We start from the raw sequence: 15976 nt of genomic DNA on the forward strand, positions 1-15976 counted from the left end.
CAAATGTATAGATGTGCTTTACACAATTGATCTATGTATTGTGATGAATTGTATGAGCCCCAATAAATTGATTTAAAAAGAAAAAAAAGAAAATTTTAATTAACCCTTCATAGACCACATAATTCCATTGGCATTTCATTACTTAAACATTTTGTCTAATCAAGGATTTATGGTGTAAGAATCAATGATTCAAAATAAAATCTATTCCCTTAGTGTAGATAATTGTTACTTGGATTTGGTCATTCAAACAGTTTAAATTATCTTTACTATTCTAAAAAGTCCACTTCTAGGCAATCTTCTTCCCTGGTGGTTTAGTGGGTTATGTGTTATGCTGTTAACCTCAAGGTCAGCAGTTCAAATGCAGCAGCTTCCCCACAGGCGAAAGATGAGGCTATCACCTACTGTAAGGTTCTGCCATCTCGGAAACCCAAGAAAGCACTTCTACTCTGCCCTGTAGAGACCTTCTGATTCAGGTTAGACTGATAGCAGTTGGTTGATTGGTGGTTCTTCTTTATGCCCAGTTGTTGTTATTGGCTGTCGTCAAGTCAAAGCCAATCCATTCATGCGGTGAAGTGCTCCATGTGATTTCCAAGGTTGTGAATTTTCAGAAGCAGGTTACCAGGAGGGCACCTCTGGTTTGGTTAAAATGACCAACCCGTTGGCTAGTAGTTGTAACCTGTAACTGCTTCTGGGACAGTTCTCCAACTAGATACTCAGCTCTAATACCCACAAGGTTGTTCTGAGGTCTACTGAAATCCTCACCATCACTTTCCAGGCCATGTTGTAACATGCATAGTGAGTCTAAGGTCTTAAGCATCTCATAGTATTGTGGTGAGGGCTGATTAACTCCATAGATGTAAATCTTCCTCCAAGCCCTATTTCTTCCCTTAGTTAATCTCTAAGAGCTGACCTCTTTCTGTCTGACTCAGAATAATGGCTCCAATTATGTCCTAATCCCCAGGACCCGTAAATACATGTCCTTACCTACCCAAAGGGACTTCTTTCATAGGTTAAGAAGGTGATGGGCACGGAGGAGAGAAGATTATCTTGGACTAACTGAGCCCACAGGATTCCTTAACAATCGGAGAAATTTTCCTGGCTGTGGTAGGGAAGACAGACAGACAGACAGAATATTGATGAATTCATTCAGCACTGGTATCAAAGAGTCATGAATTTTTTTCAGAATACTTACACTTCATTTCAAAAATAAAATAAAGGCTTATAAAAAAGAACAAATAGTCCTCTATCTGGTGTCCACCCACCACCATGCTCAGACCTACTTTCCCAGGTGTAACCACTTTTATTTTTAAGTGTTGATGTTTCATTTCTGATGAGAAAATTTTGTTTTACTAATTCTCAGTGAAAGCTTTGCATCTCAGTGATTTGCTCATGCTACTATTTAGTGATTCATTAATAACACTACAGTTTGACTTTCTGATATGAGGTCATTTATATGACTATAGTTTGACTTCCTGATATGAGGTCATTTATATTTAAATCAGATCATTTATATCCCCTTTTCTCATTCCACTCCTAATACAGATGACTGTTTTTAATGTTTGCATTGCTTACAGAGTCTTTAAATGATGCGCTCCGAAATTTCAGTCTTGACCAATCCACCATGACCGGCACCTTCTGTCACCATACTTTGTAAAAGTCTCTGTCCCTGGCTGTCTGTCACTATTATGCACAGCTTTGCCTCAAACATCTGTCGGCTGTAGCTTCTGTTTTCCTATTTCAAGTTACTAAGATTTGAAGTCTTTTCTGAAACCCAACCTAAGTCTTGAGATCTGGACAACAATAAACAGAGTTTATATTATTATGTCTGTGTAAATATTATTCACAGTGGAGCCAAGAGTGTTCTCTGGCTCTGTTTTCTTTCTTGCGCCAACTTTTGTTTATCTTGATATTTTCATTGGCCTGTCTTCTTCTCTTCTGTTGTTCAACTTTATTGAATGCTTATATATTTTTCCATTTTTTCTGGGATTTTATCAAATCTCTTAAATGTCCAGCTGGAGTTTTCTTTCTCTATATAGGACTTTTAGTCTTTCGGTTTGTTGCATGGCTGTCGGGCTGAATTTCCCTTTATTACTCTCCTGAGATAGAATCTCTCTTCCTAAAACCTACTTCTTTATGATTCTTGGTTTACTCCCTCACTCCAAAAGACTATATCCACACTAGTTCCCTTAAAAATGATACTGTGAGAATCTTGCAAAGAAACTTTTTCAATTCTCACATTTGATTGATGCTTAAGTTACTCCTTAGCTGAACATTAATGTCCCTCAGGAGATTTGTATTTTAACATTTTTCTTGAAATATATTCAAATTATCATTCTATAGCTAAATGAAATATCTAAAAGGGAACTCACATGTGTCACCCTTTGATTAATACATACAATATTAGCCATTCCCCAGGAACTTCCCATCCCCACTTCCAGTCATTAACCCTTCCTTCTTGCCCCAAAGTAATCAGCCCTCTGACTTTCATCACTGCAGATAAGTAGTTTTGTCTGTTTTGAACTATAAATGGGCTACTTTTAGCTTCATTTGTCCAACATTATTTTTACAATACTCATCATTTTTGCAACATAGAGTTAAAACATTACACAACAACATTAAACATGATTGTATGAATATTTTACAATGTACATACATAGGTGTGTGGGTTTCCAGTTCTGGGGCTAGTGCCCAATGGAACCTCATTGATAAGTTATCATTCTCTAAAACTTGATTGTCACCACATCAGCACAAATCTTTTTTTTTTTTTGAGGCATATTATATTTTATTGATGAGAAATTGGAGGCTCAAAATAAGGCAAGGATGCTTCAAAAATTTCATGGAAACATTGAATTAAAAGACAATATAATCTCTACATGAATGTTTTGGGCTCTTTTGTAATTCTTTACTGCTGAATAGGAAAGGGGTCTGGGGTTTGAACAGATGAAACAAACACACCAAACTCAAGACCACTGAGTCCATTCCAACAGCTAGCAACCCTACAGGGCAGGACAGAATACCTCTCTGATGGTAACTCAATACCAGGGTAGGTAGCCTTGCCTTCCTTCCACAGAGCATCTGGTAGTCTTTAGCTGCTGACCTTCTAGTTAGCAGCCCAACTCAGAGCCCAGTAGGCCACCAGGGCCCTTTGGACTTGATATATGACTCCAAAGTCCATGCCGCACAAATCTTATAATGAGCACTTTTAGGGGAGGATTCTGATGTTACTTTTTTGAGGCTTTATACTCTCTGAGGCACACCACTATTTAAACACTGTTTCTAATCAACAGTAATTAGACATTTCTAACGGTCCTTGAGGAGCCCTGGTGACACAGTTCATTATACCTTGGGCTGTTAACTGAAAGGTTCATAGTTCAAACCTATCAGCCATGGAAGAAAGATGAGGATTTAAAGGCTTGGAAACTCAAAAAGAAGTAGTTCTACTCGGGCCTATACGGTCACTATTAGTCACCATTGACTTGATGGCAGTGAGTTTGGGAATCATCTATGTTTTTCAGTGCTCAGTCAGCGTCTGTCTTAGAGTATCTGTTTTTGAAGATCGTATCATGAGGTGCTGAGGGCTTGGTTCCCACTGATACTGACCCAAGGGACAAGAGAACAAAACGCCGCCCGTTCTTGGAGATCTTAGGCGCCTCTAACTTTAAAAGTAAACACTAAATTAATATTAAATATTTATAAATGTTATTGATCGAATGCTTTAAAGGATTATATGAAAGTCGTCATTTAAAAAATGGGGAAAATTAACTATTTCATAAGCATGTTCAGTCAATACCTTTTTGTTCTGTGTACATTGAGACAAATTTACTGGTTGAGACAAAATAAACATAATGAAAAAGTTTATAAAACCTTCTGTTCCTCTGAACAAAACTTCACTCTAAATCTATTCAAACTTAAGAATACTGTGGTTAATAATAAGGATCCCTGGTATTGTAATGCGCTATGCATTAAACTGCTAACTGCAAGGTCAGGTTCAAACCCACCAGCCACTCAGTGAAAGAAAGATAGGGTTGTCTGTGCCCGTAAAGATTTAATGTCTCAGAAACCCAATTCTACTCTATCCCATAGGGTCACTGTGAATCAAAATAGATTCCATAGCAGTGGGTTTTAATTAGCATGCTTCATATTTGATCTCTAATATGTGTGCACAGTATGTGAAAACATCATGTTTCTTAAAAGAACTATTTCACTGAAGAAAATGTTCCCTTTCACAAAATTTTTGCTGTGATTGATGAGAAAGATAAGGTAGAGGTTTCTTACTAGCATAACACTGATGCTTTCTTATTCTCATATTGGATAATTTCACTCTATAAATATTTCCCCTGGGGATATCTTAAATAGCAAACATGTAGAGGCAATTCACCTTCGTGGCCCTAATTTTCAGTTCTACAAAATACTTTCATAGAATTTCTCTTGTTTGATTCTGAAGGAGACCTGTTAGGAATATGTTCACATTAATGTTCCTATTTTATAAAATGTATAAGGTTCACAAAAGTTAAATTACAACTCAAAGCTAAGTATACTATAATTGGAAGAAATAAAACACAAGTCAAATCTCTTGTCCCCAACTCAGAGTTCCTTCTATTGAGCAATGTTAGCTTTCTTTTTACAGAATAAAATCAGTGATAATTTGGAGAAGGTAGTGAGTAACATATGGACATGGACCTAAATTTGATCTGATTATTTTTTAATCATTTTACTGGGAGCTCTTACAGATATTATAACAATCCATAATTCAATTACATCAAGCATAATTGTACAATTGCTACCACCATCATTTTTAAAAGATCATCATTTAAGAGTTTCTTCTTAAACTCTTTAATATCATCTCCCCTTTAATCCCCTCCCTCTCCAACCCTAGCCCCCAGGAATCCTAATTATTATGTATTTTTTAAATTTTATTTTTATTTATTTATTTTTGCCATATCTTACACTATCCAATGTATCCATTCACCTACAATTCTGTTATTCAATCCCCTCCAGTGGGTTTATACAGTCATCATTGTTATTGGTCCCCCACCCCACCCTCTGCCATTCCAACCCCTTTTCTCATGCCCTCAGGAAATCATTGCTCCCGTTACTGAAGGGTTTATCTATCTTGGATTTCATGCATTGAACAAGCTTAATTATACAAATGAATACACAAAGTTCTCACAAGATTAATGAGGTGAAACTAAGACCATAATAGTAAGGGGAGGAAATATTAAAGAACTAAGGGATAGTTATGTGTTTCATCAGTACTATGCTGCACTCTGGATATATCGTCCCTTCTGTGTGGCCCTTTTGTGAGGGATTGGACAATTACCTTACAGCTGGATTGGGTCTCCAGTTTGTCCATGCTCCTTCAGGTCCATCTGGTTGGTTGTTTTTCAATTTCTGATACCTATTCCATCAACACTTCATGATCACACAGGTTGGTATGCTCCTTCCACATAGGCTCTGTTGCTTCCCTGCTAGATGGCCACTTGTTTAGCTACGAGCCTTTAAGACCCCAGAATCTATATCTTTTAATAGTCAGGCCCTATCAGCCTTCTTCACCACATTTGCTTATGCACCCATTTTTTCTTCAGCAATCATGTTGGGAAGGTGAGTATCATACAGTGCCACATTATTCGAACAAACTATTCATGTACTGAGGTAAGATTTAAGTAGAGGCCCAAAGTCCATCTGCTTCCTTTATATATATAAACACACACACACCTATCTTTATATATTTACATATGTATATTTGCATATATGCATAACTATATTTATACCCACATATAAATTTTACTTTATTATTCTTTGCTCTTTTTTTTTTCTTTCCTCCTCCCCCCTTATATTGTTTATCCATTGTTCACCTCTCAGTAATTCCTCTCGGATACATTTTAATTGATCACACATGACCAGAAATGTTACACCCTCCTCACTGTCAATTTTAGACCCCTTGCTATTCCCCTGTCCCTGTCGTTATTTGATCATCACTCCCCTGTCCCCTCTTCCTCCTCTCCCATACCCACCCCGCCACCAGGACTGTCAGTCCCGATGCTGTCTCCTTGGGATTGTTTATCCTGCCTCTTAAATAGATAGACACCAAGAGGGGGGCAAAAAGAGAGAGAGACCATACAAATAGTTCCAAGTCTAACTGTTGTCTTGGCCCAGAGTCGATGAGTACCCCTCTGTTAAGTAGCGTGCAGGCCCGCTTATAATCCATCAGTCCAATCCCCTTGTCTTTTAGAGATTCAGAACCCAGGACCCACTTGCCTGTCAGCACTTACACCCTTTTAGATCTCAGCGTTCATGTCCCAGGGGCAGGCCTTCTACAAATCCTCATTGCTCTTCCGGAAGTCAAGTGCCCCAACCCCACCTGTTGCACCTTTAGACTTTCAGTGTACCCCCCTTGTGGATATCCCACAATCAGTTCAGATGAGGTGCCAAGCGCCGCCCCCCAGTTCAGAAGTCTACAATCAAAATTCCTCATGGACTTCGTGGCTTTGCTACCGTTGCTGGTCTGTTGCAATCCCCTCTTAGTGTGCCCCCATGGGGCAGGTCAGACTCTTCAGTGGTGTCCTCTACAGTCCTGTCATCTGTGGGAGGAGACATCATGCCTCAAGCTGATGCTGGCCCTGCAGTCCTCTCTGTGAAAGAGTTGCTCTTAGCAGGAACATAGCCCTCAAAGCTTGCCACACAGGAATGAAGTCTTCCCTCCCTCTCCTTTTCCTGTGGAGATGTAAGCAATACCCTCCCCTGGGGTGGATTAGTGCCCTGTTCCCCCATTGCCCTCTCTTTTCTTCCCCCACCCCTCGGTGGACCTTAAAGGCATATGAGGGAGAAGGGATGCAAGATGTCTTTACACACAGGTTCTGTCTGCACTTTTTAATATTTTTCTTTTATTTCTTTCTTTCTTTTTTTTTTTTCGATGACGTAAGCATCATGGTATTTGGCCATTTCTTGCCAGAGTATCTGGTCCTCAGCCCAGGAACTGTGTGATATGTACATTTTCCCCATGCCCATTCTGTAGTTTGAATTTACCTCAGTGGACTCATGTTGTTGTACTTGTCCTTCTGTGCTTGGCTAACTTCGCTCAGCATAATATCCTCCCACTCTTTCCACAAGACAAAGTGCTTCATCGTTTCATCACTACTTTGTAGGGATGTCCAGTGCTCCATTGTGTGAATATGCCAGAGTTCTTTAATCCATTCGACTAGTGATAGGAATTTAGGCTATGTCCAATTCCTTGCAATTGTGAATTGTACAGTGGTGAATATTGGAGCGCAGATATCTGGTTGTGGCCTGTTTCTTATTTCTTCTGGGTGTATTACCAGTAGTGGAATTACTGGGTCAAAGGGTAACTTAATTTCCATCTGGTTTAGGTATCGACAAATCGCTTTCTACCTTGGCTGTACATACCTACAAGACCTCCAGCATTGAATGAGAGTTCCTATCTCACCATATTCCCTCCAAAATATTTGCTTTCTGGCTACCTTGCGGGTGTTAGGTTGTATCTCATGGTTGCTTTGATTTGCATTTCCCAGGTGTCTAATGACTGGGGACATTTCTCATATGTTTATCAAACATTCAAGTTTCCTCCTTTGTGAATCTTCTGTTCAAGTCTTTTGCCCATCTCCTCAATGGGCTTTTTGTTTGTTGTTGTTTTTTCTTATTGTAAGGCGCAGGGTTCTGTAGCTTTGGGTAATAAGGCCTTTATCTGATGTCATTATTAAATATCTTTTCCCAGTCTGTGGACTCTCTCATTACTCTCTCGATGACGTCTTTTGATAAACAAAAGTGTTTTGTCATTCATATGGCCCACACGTCTATTTTCTCTTTCTTGGGGTGTGTATCCTTCATTATTGCTACTAGACAGCGTATTCCCTGCGCTAAGGTTCTTAGCTTTGTCCCAATTTTTTCATTAATGATTCTGATGGTTTTGGTTTTTCACCTCAAGGTCTGTGATCCACCTTGAATTTTTCCTTGGGGTGAGGTAAGGGTTTTGGTTCATTCTGCAGCTCGATATCCAGTTTTTCCAGCCCCTTTTATTTTAAAGGGCATCTGCTTCTCATTTGATTTGGGGGAGAGAGGGCCTTTATCAAAGATCAGTTTTCTGTATTCTGCTATTTTTTTTCTGGAGTTTCTGTTCTTATCCAGTATTCCAAGGATCTATCATTATACCAGTACCATGCTGTTTTTGGCAACTGTGACTATTAAAGTCAGCCACAGTTTTGAAGTCAGATGATGCAAGTCCTTGAAGCCACCCCCACTCCCACTCACCCCCCCCAACCCCCACACACTTTATTCTTCTTCTTGAGGTGTTCTTTGCAAATTCTGGGCTTCTTCCCTTTTCATAGGAAGTTGGTAGTCAGTTTTTCCATTTCTTTGGAAAATAATGTTGTTATTTGTATTGGGATTGCAATAAACCTATATAGTACCTTAGGTAGGATTGACACCTTTATAATATTGAGTCTACTGATCCACAAGGTTAGAATATTTTTCTATTTGTGAAGGTCCCTTTTGGTTTCTTGTAATAATGTTCTGTAGTTTTCCTCATACAGATCTTTATTTATTTTGGTTAGGTATATCTTTAGGTATTTTGATTTATACTAGGCTATTGTGAAGGGTACTACCTTCTTGATCTCTTTTTGTGTAAAGCCATGAGTTGTATATAGCAATCCAATTGAGTTCTGCTTATAGATCCTTGATCCTGCCACTCTACCATATCCCTGTATAGTTTCCAACATTCCTATTGTGGAACCTTTGGGTTTCTTAATATACAAAATCATACATCTGCAAATAATGATAATTTCACTTCTTTCCCCAAGTGTATAACTTTGATGTCCCTCTGCTGTCTTATATTATTAACTAGGACATCCACGACTACATTGAATAAAAGTGGGGACAGGGGGCATCCTTGTCTGGTTCCCTTTTTCAGTGAGAATGTTTTCGACTTTTTTCTATTGAATGTGATGCTGGCTGTTGGATTTCATATATAATTTTAATTATACTGAGGTAATTTTTCTCCAGCCCTCTCTCCTTGAGTGCCTTAATTATGAATGGGTGTTGAATGTTGTCAAATGCTTTTTCTGCATCTATTAATAGTGTCATGTGGTTCTTGTCCTTTTTCTTCTCAACATGGTGGGTAATGTTAATGGATTTTCTTTTTTTTTTTTAATCATTTTATTAGGGGCTCATACAACTCTTATCACAATCCATACACACATCAATTGTGTAAAGCACATTTGTACATTCATTGTCCTCATCATTCTCAAAACATTTCCTCTCCACTTAAGCCCCCAGAATTAGGTCCTCATTTTTCCCCTCCCTCCCCGCTCCCCCCTCCCTCATGAGCCCTTGATAATTTATAAAATGTTATTTTGTCATATCCTCCCTGTCCGATGTCTCCCTTCACCCACTTTTCGGTTGTCCGTCCCACAGGGAGGAGGTCACATATAGTTCCTTGTAATCGGTTCCCTCTTTCCTACCCACTCTCCCTCTACCCTCCCTGTTTCACCACTCACACCACTGGTCCTGTAGGGATCATACACCCTGGATTCCCTGTATTTCCAGTTCCTATCTGCACCAGTGTACATCCTCTGGTCTAGCCAGTCTTGCAAGGTCGAATTTGAGTCATGGTAGTGGGAGCGGGGAGAAAACATTTAGGAACTAGAGGAAAGTTGTATTTTTCATCGTTGTTACATCGCACCCTGATTGGCTCATCTCCTCCCCAAGACCCCTCTGCAAGAGGATCTCCAGTGGCCTACTAATGGGCTTTGGGTCTCCACTCCACACTGCCCCCATCATTCACTATGGTAAGATTTTTTGTTCTGATGATGCCTTATACCTGATCCCTTCGACACCTTGTGGTTGCATAGGCTGGTGTGCTTCTTCCATGTGGGCTTTGTTGCTTCTGAGCTTGATGGCTGCTTGATTACCTTCAAGCCTTTAAGACCCCAGATGCTATACTTTTTGATAGCTGGGCACCATCAGCTTTCTTCACTACATTTGCTTATGCACCCATTTGTCTTCAGTGATCCGTTCGATTAATGGATTATCTAATGCTGAACTATCCCTGCACCCCTGGTATGAATCCCACTTGGTCAGGGTGAATTATTCTTTTTATATACTGTGTTTTCTATTGGCCAAGATTTTCTTATGGATTTTTTGCATCTATGTTCCTTAGAGATATTGGCATGTAGTTCTCTATTCCTGTGGGATCCTTGTCTGGTTTTGGTATCAGTATTACACTAGTTTCATACAATGTGTTTGGGAGTTAACCATCCTTTTCTATGTTCTGGAAGAGCTTGTGTAAAATTCGTGTCAGTTCTTCCTTGAATGCTTGGTAGAATTTTCCTGTGAAGCCCTCTGGGCCAGGGCTTTTATTCAGCTGCTAGTTCCTTAATAACCTTGCCTATTTCTCCTTTTGCTGTGGATCTGTTCAAGTTCTCAGCATCTGTATGAGATAATCTGGGGGTTGTTCTTCCAGGTATTTATCCATGTCTTCCAGTTTGTTGTATTCCTTGGAGTACAGTCCTTTCTAGTATAAGGTGACCAGATTTTAACATTGGTAAAGCGGGACAAAAGCGGGACACCATTGATAAAACTCATATCCTGGCAAAATAGCCACACGGCAGCCAAAAACGGTATACCCTAGCTTGTCGTGCATTCTTTCCAAAAAATCAGGACTTTTTTAAAGCGCTGCGGGATGCAGGAAAAATTGATAAAAATCAGGACTGTCCCGCCAAAAGTGAGACATCTGGTTACCTTATTCTAGTACTGTAGAATTAGACTTCTAATTTTGTGAGGGTCCATTGTAATTCCCCCTGTTTCATCCCTCAGCCTGTAGATGGACGTCGGCTTCTTCCTATCTTTTTGTTAGGTTTGCCACGTTGGTCAATATTGTTACTCTTTATGAAGAACCAACTTTTTACTGTGGTCTTCTGTTTTCCCACACATTTATCTCTGCCCTGATTTTTATAATTTATAATTTTTTTTTTGCAATTAGAAGGATTTTTCTATTGACTCTGTTCCAACTGCTCAAGGTTTTGTGGGAGGGTATCCACCATAAGTCTCTTCCTTCTTCATATGTGCATTTATCACTATCCAGCTTTCTCTGACAACGGCCTTTGATGTATCCCATAGATTTTGATATGTCGTATTCTCATTCTCATTGGTTCCCAGAAGCTTCCTAATATTGACTATAATTTGGGCCAATAATCACTCCTCTTGAAGAAGTAAATGATTCATCCTCGGCATATTTGCCCTCATTTTTTTTCTTTCTCTTGTTGATTTCCAGCTTTATTGTGTAGTGGAAAGAAAAGGAATACTGAGTGACCTCTATATTTTTGAATTTGCTCAAACTTGACCTGTTTCCCAGCAAGTGGTCTATTTTTGAATACAAGCCATGTGAACTTGAAAAGAATGTGAATTTTTTTAATATGAATTGTCGTTTGTTTTTATTGTTGACATCCTTAACAACAGAACAGCTTAAAAAGAGGTCACTCTTAAATAATGGCACACATATCAGAAGATTGGTAATAATGTAGACAAAATGCATGTCTATGAAAAACTTTTGAATTAAAACAAATAAATAATTGCCATTCTGTATAGATTTAAATTATATCCATTGAGGAAGTATTAATAGCTTGATTGGACAAAAGCTCAACATAAGATATTGTATTGGATAGTCTTAAATTAAGCAACTGTTTCTTATAGGATGCACTGTTTTCTTGATTAGCTTGTTCATCCAGTGATTCTCTTACACAGTTCTTTAATTCTTCAATTTCCTCTCCAGTAATTGCAGAAACTGGAACGATATGTTGGAATTTCAGAGTTTTCTGTGGAATCATGTTTTTATCAAACAAGTGCCATAAATCTTCAGGATTCTGGAGTTGGTGCATCAGTTCATGGAACTTATCTCAGGCACCTGGCAGATCCATCTTATTAACTGCCAGTAGTGCAGGTTTTGTTTAAAGTTCTTCATCATACAACACCGACTCTTTTGTAAGAGCATTATGGTTTGAAAAGCAATTCTGTATTGAGTTTAGGGAGAAAGCTGAAATCCAGAAATAACAACCACAAAAAGTAGTTGCTTCATTCTCTCTACATGCTTCAGGAACGTGTGGCCCATTCCTTTGTTCAGATGTGTTCCTTCTATTAAGCCTGGAATATCAGCTACTGATATCTGAAATCATGTTACATTATCTTTCCAAGTTCAGGCTTCAATGTTGTAAATAGTCTGCAATCACAGGTTTTGCATGAGACACCCGACTTAGCAAGGAGGATTTTCCAGCATTCGGGAATCCCACAAGGCCTATATCAGCTATAAGTTTTAGATTCAGATGGATTATTTGTTTCTGCCCTTCCAGTGGTAAGAAATTTGTAAGTAATTTACCACGAAGACCCCCCCTTTAGCCACCAACATTTTGTCCTTCTCTTTATTGAGACCCCCTTTAGCCACCAACATTTTGTCCTACTCTTTATTGAGTTCTCCTATTGAGTTACCATTTTCATCAGTTACTGAAAAGCCCACAGGCACAGGAATCTCACAGTCTTTTCCATTGGAGTCTCTCAGTGCACTAACCCTACTATTTGCCCCTTCACCAGCCACAAATCATCTGTGTGGATATTTGTCTTTAAGTTGCCCTAACATCATCTTTTTTTCTTTCCACCTTCTCCACCTTATCTAGGATAACCCATTCCACCACTCCCTCCCTTGGTGAAGATTCGTAGGTTATCCATGAAGTTTGCATACTTTTGGAACAACAAGCAACTAGAATGTGAATATTTTTGCAATTGGATGGAGAGCTCTGAATATGTCTATCAATTTGAGTAGGTTTATTGTAGAGTTTAGTTCTGTACCTTCCTTGGTGAGCTTCTTTCCCACAGATCTATCCCTCTTGGAGAGCTGCGTTTTGAAGTCTTCTACTGTGATTGCTGATTTCATGATTTCTTTCTTTTTTTTCCCCATCTTTCGAAGGATTTGTTTGTCTTATTTCCCCAGGTCTCTTGGGCACATATATGCTTTGTATGCTCACAGGCTCTTGGTCTACTGAACCCTTAAGCATTATATAATGCCCATACGTATCGCTTGTTATGTCTTGCACCTTGAAATCTATTTAGTCAGAGATTAGAATTGCAATACTTGCTTTTTTAGATTGCCATTAATTTGATATACCTTCCAACAACCTTTGATCCTCAACCTATTTTTGTCTGTCAGCTTGAGAAGTGTCTCTTACAGACAAGAGATTGCTGGGTTTTGTTTCCTAATCCAGTCTGCTAGCCTTTGTCTTCAAGGTTGCTGATATGATTCCCCACCTCTTCCAGCCTGCTGGTGAGGTATTTTACCATTTTCTCTGCTTCTGCTGCATTTTCCCTTAACCCTAGTATTTCCCTTTGGTAAGCAGACTCTATCCTGACTATTTTTTCATCCTTCTTCTGTATTGATTCCCTCATGTCCTGTATGACTCTAAGCAGCATACTATTTCTTTCTGTGTTGGTTCAAAATCTGCTTCTTCTCTGTACTTCGCTAGGTTTAGGTCTTCCTCCAACATTGTGTTTTCTTTCTCTTGCTTTCTTATAGTAGCTGCTGATATGCATTGTTGTCTGTGTGGCATTTTGGTGGAGCTTAGTGAAATTTTCCTGGGAGTCCAGGAGCTTCTTTCTCAGGGGCTAGTAGGGGTAATTCTAATGACTACCTGGGGCCAGCTGCCCTGAGGGTTTAAGGTGGTTCTTAATCTCACTGGGTTTGCATCTGACCCGACAGCCATATCTATTTGGCTCTCTCAGGCAGGGTGGGTGGGGCAACCACATTGGTACTGGACAAGCCAATCACACGCAGGATGGGCCTACACACAGAGTCCTTAGTGGGAGTGGAGCTACTCAAGGGACCTGTGCACAGACCAGTCAAAGGCTCTGATCTCTAGCAGCAGTGTCATATCTGTCATGAGCAGTGAGGGTGGCACTGGGCAGTGCCTATCATGCGGACTGACCAGCATTCACCTGGGCACAGAGGGTTATGAGGGGTACATATTTAGTTGCTAAGTTGGTAGAGACTAGGTATTGACAAGGTATAAGAAGCAGAATCTAGATGTTGTGGTGGTTGGGGTGTGTGTGGGGTATGTTAAATCTACCAGGGTCTAATATCAACCCTGAAAATTGTGAAAGGGAGAGTACAGACCTTAATTATTTATGGTTATAACAAGGGCCCCTTTATAATAGGTTGCTTCAGAACTTTGAGTTCTCCTCTGCTTATGCACATCACCCCCCAAAGTAGATTTAGTCTTTTATTGTGGGTGTGCTTGTGAGGTTATGCTTTTGTACAGTAGATGGTCAAGGCAAAGGAACTCATTATTCATTGGCTACCTTGCCAGGAGCGGGAAAGGTCACCAAGTAATGCTGACATGGTAAGTCCCAATTCCTGTGGTGGGGAAAAGAGCCCTGGGTTTTCTTTCCCCAAAGCTGATGCAAATAGGTCTAGCAACTATCTGGAGCTAGCTATGCTGCAAGTTCAAGTTGTATCTCTGCCTCCCTAGGGCAGCAATTCTCAACCTGTGGGTTGTAATCCCTTTGGGGGTAGAACAACCCATTCACCGGGGTCATCTGATTCATAGCAGTAGCAAAATTACAGTTATGAAGTAGCAAAAAATAATTTTATGGTTTGAGGGGGTCACCACAACATGAGAAACTGTATTAAAGGGTCACAGCATTAGGAAAGTTAACAACCACTGCCCTAGGGGCTGGCTCTCTCCCTAGAAATCAGCAATAATACTTAATAGGTTTAAAGGAAATTGTGTGTTGCTGGAAGGCAGGGAACAGGTTCCAGAGGTAATTGTGGTTGAGTTAAAGGACTATAGTGGATCCCTTGTCCACTAGGGTCCCTTGTCCACCCTGCACATTATGCAGAAGCAGTGTTTGGTGGTATGATGTTTTACTGACTTGTGGTCCTGTAGGATGTCAGAGAGGGGGTGAGAGTCATGCTGAGGGATGCTTTGGTGTCTAGTATAGGGGGAGTGCTGTATTCATGTGAATTAGTGAGTTATCTTGAGAGAATGGACCTCTGGTGAATCGGGTTACAGGGGATGGGGATTGTGGAAGTGGCCAAGTGGGACTGGGGGATTGGGGTCTATTCCTGTTGCCCACCTATGTAGCCTGGGGGTGGGGGTAGGGTGAGTATAGAAATGCTTTACTCAGTGGAAGGCTTGTTTTGTTGAGTTACTATTGTGTGGACTTTTAACAGTCTTTCAAAGAATAGTTATCATGCCCAGAACTGGTAAAACCAGTGTGGGGTTGCCTGTGGCAATTCAGCTTCAAGTGGCTTTTCCTGTTTTGTTGTGTTAAAGCTATGTTAATGAGCCAGGTTTGTGGTAACTTAGATTCAAAGTTATGCAAAGGAACACAGCCCCAAATGAAAGCTGCTTTTTAAATTTGTTTTGTTCTTAAGGGACTTGTAGGCTGCCCTGGTATCAGGTCTGTTTGGCCTAGTGGGTTTGGGGCCTCCCAGCTTCCCTCCTATGTCACTCCCCGCTCTCTCCTAAACAGCTCTGTAGTCTATGCTCAGAGGACCTGTGTTCTGCTGCAGGTAAATATCCTAGGGACTTATCAATTGCAGCAAATTAGTGTCTAATTACCCACTGTGTCAGGCACAGGAAGAGGTGACAGAGAACATCCTACTGGACCTGGCAAGGGGTTAAGAGAGCCTACTGGCAGATGAATGAATTTTTTTTTAATCATTTTATTAGGGGTTCATAAAACGCTTATCACAATCCATACATACACCAATTGTGTAAAGCATATTTATACATTCATGGCCCTCATCATTATCAAAACATTTGCTCTCCACCTAAGTCCCTAGCATCAGCTACTCATTTTTTCCCTCCCTCCCCCATCCTCCCTCCTTATTGAACCCTTGATAATTTATAAGTTATTATTTTGTCATATCTTGCCCTGTCCAACGTCTCCCTTCACCCACTTTTCTGTTGTCCATCCC

At 40.0% G+C, this 15976-nt stretch overlaps 1 pseudogene; it reads right to left on the reverse strand.

Moving 5' to 3' along the window:
• Nucleotides 1–11600: 11600 nt before the first annotated feature.
• LOC101650143 lies at nt 11601–13358 on the reverse strand (annotated as a pseudogene).
• Between the last annotated feature and the right edge of the window lie 2618 nt (nt 13359–15976).

The sequence above is a fragment of the Echinops telfairi genome, unplaced genomic scaffold (genome assembly GCF_000313985.2).
Source record: "Echinops telfairi isolate 266 unplaced genomic scaffold, ASM31398v2 ScPeMD7_60;HRSCAF=208, whole genome shotgun sequence".
NCBI lineage: Eukaryota > Metazoa > Chordata > Mammalia > Afrosoricida > Tenrecidae > Echinops > Echinops telfairi.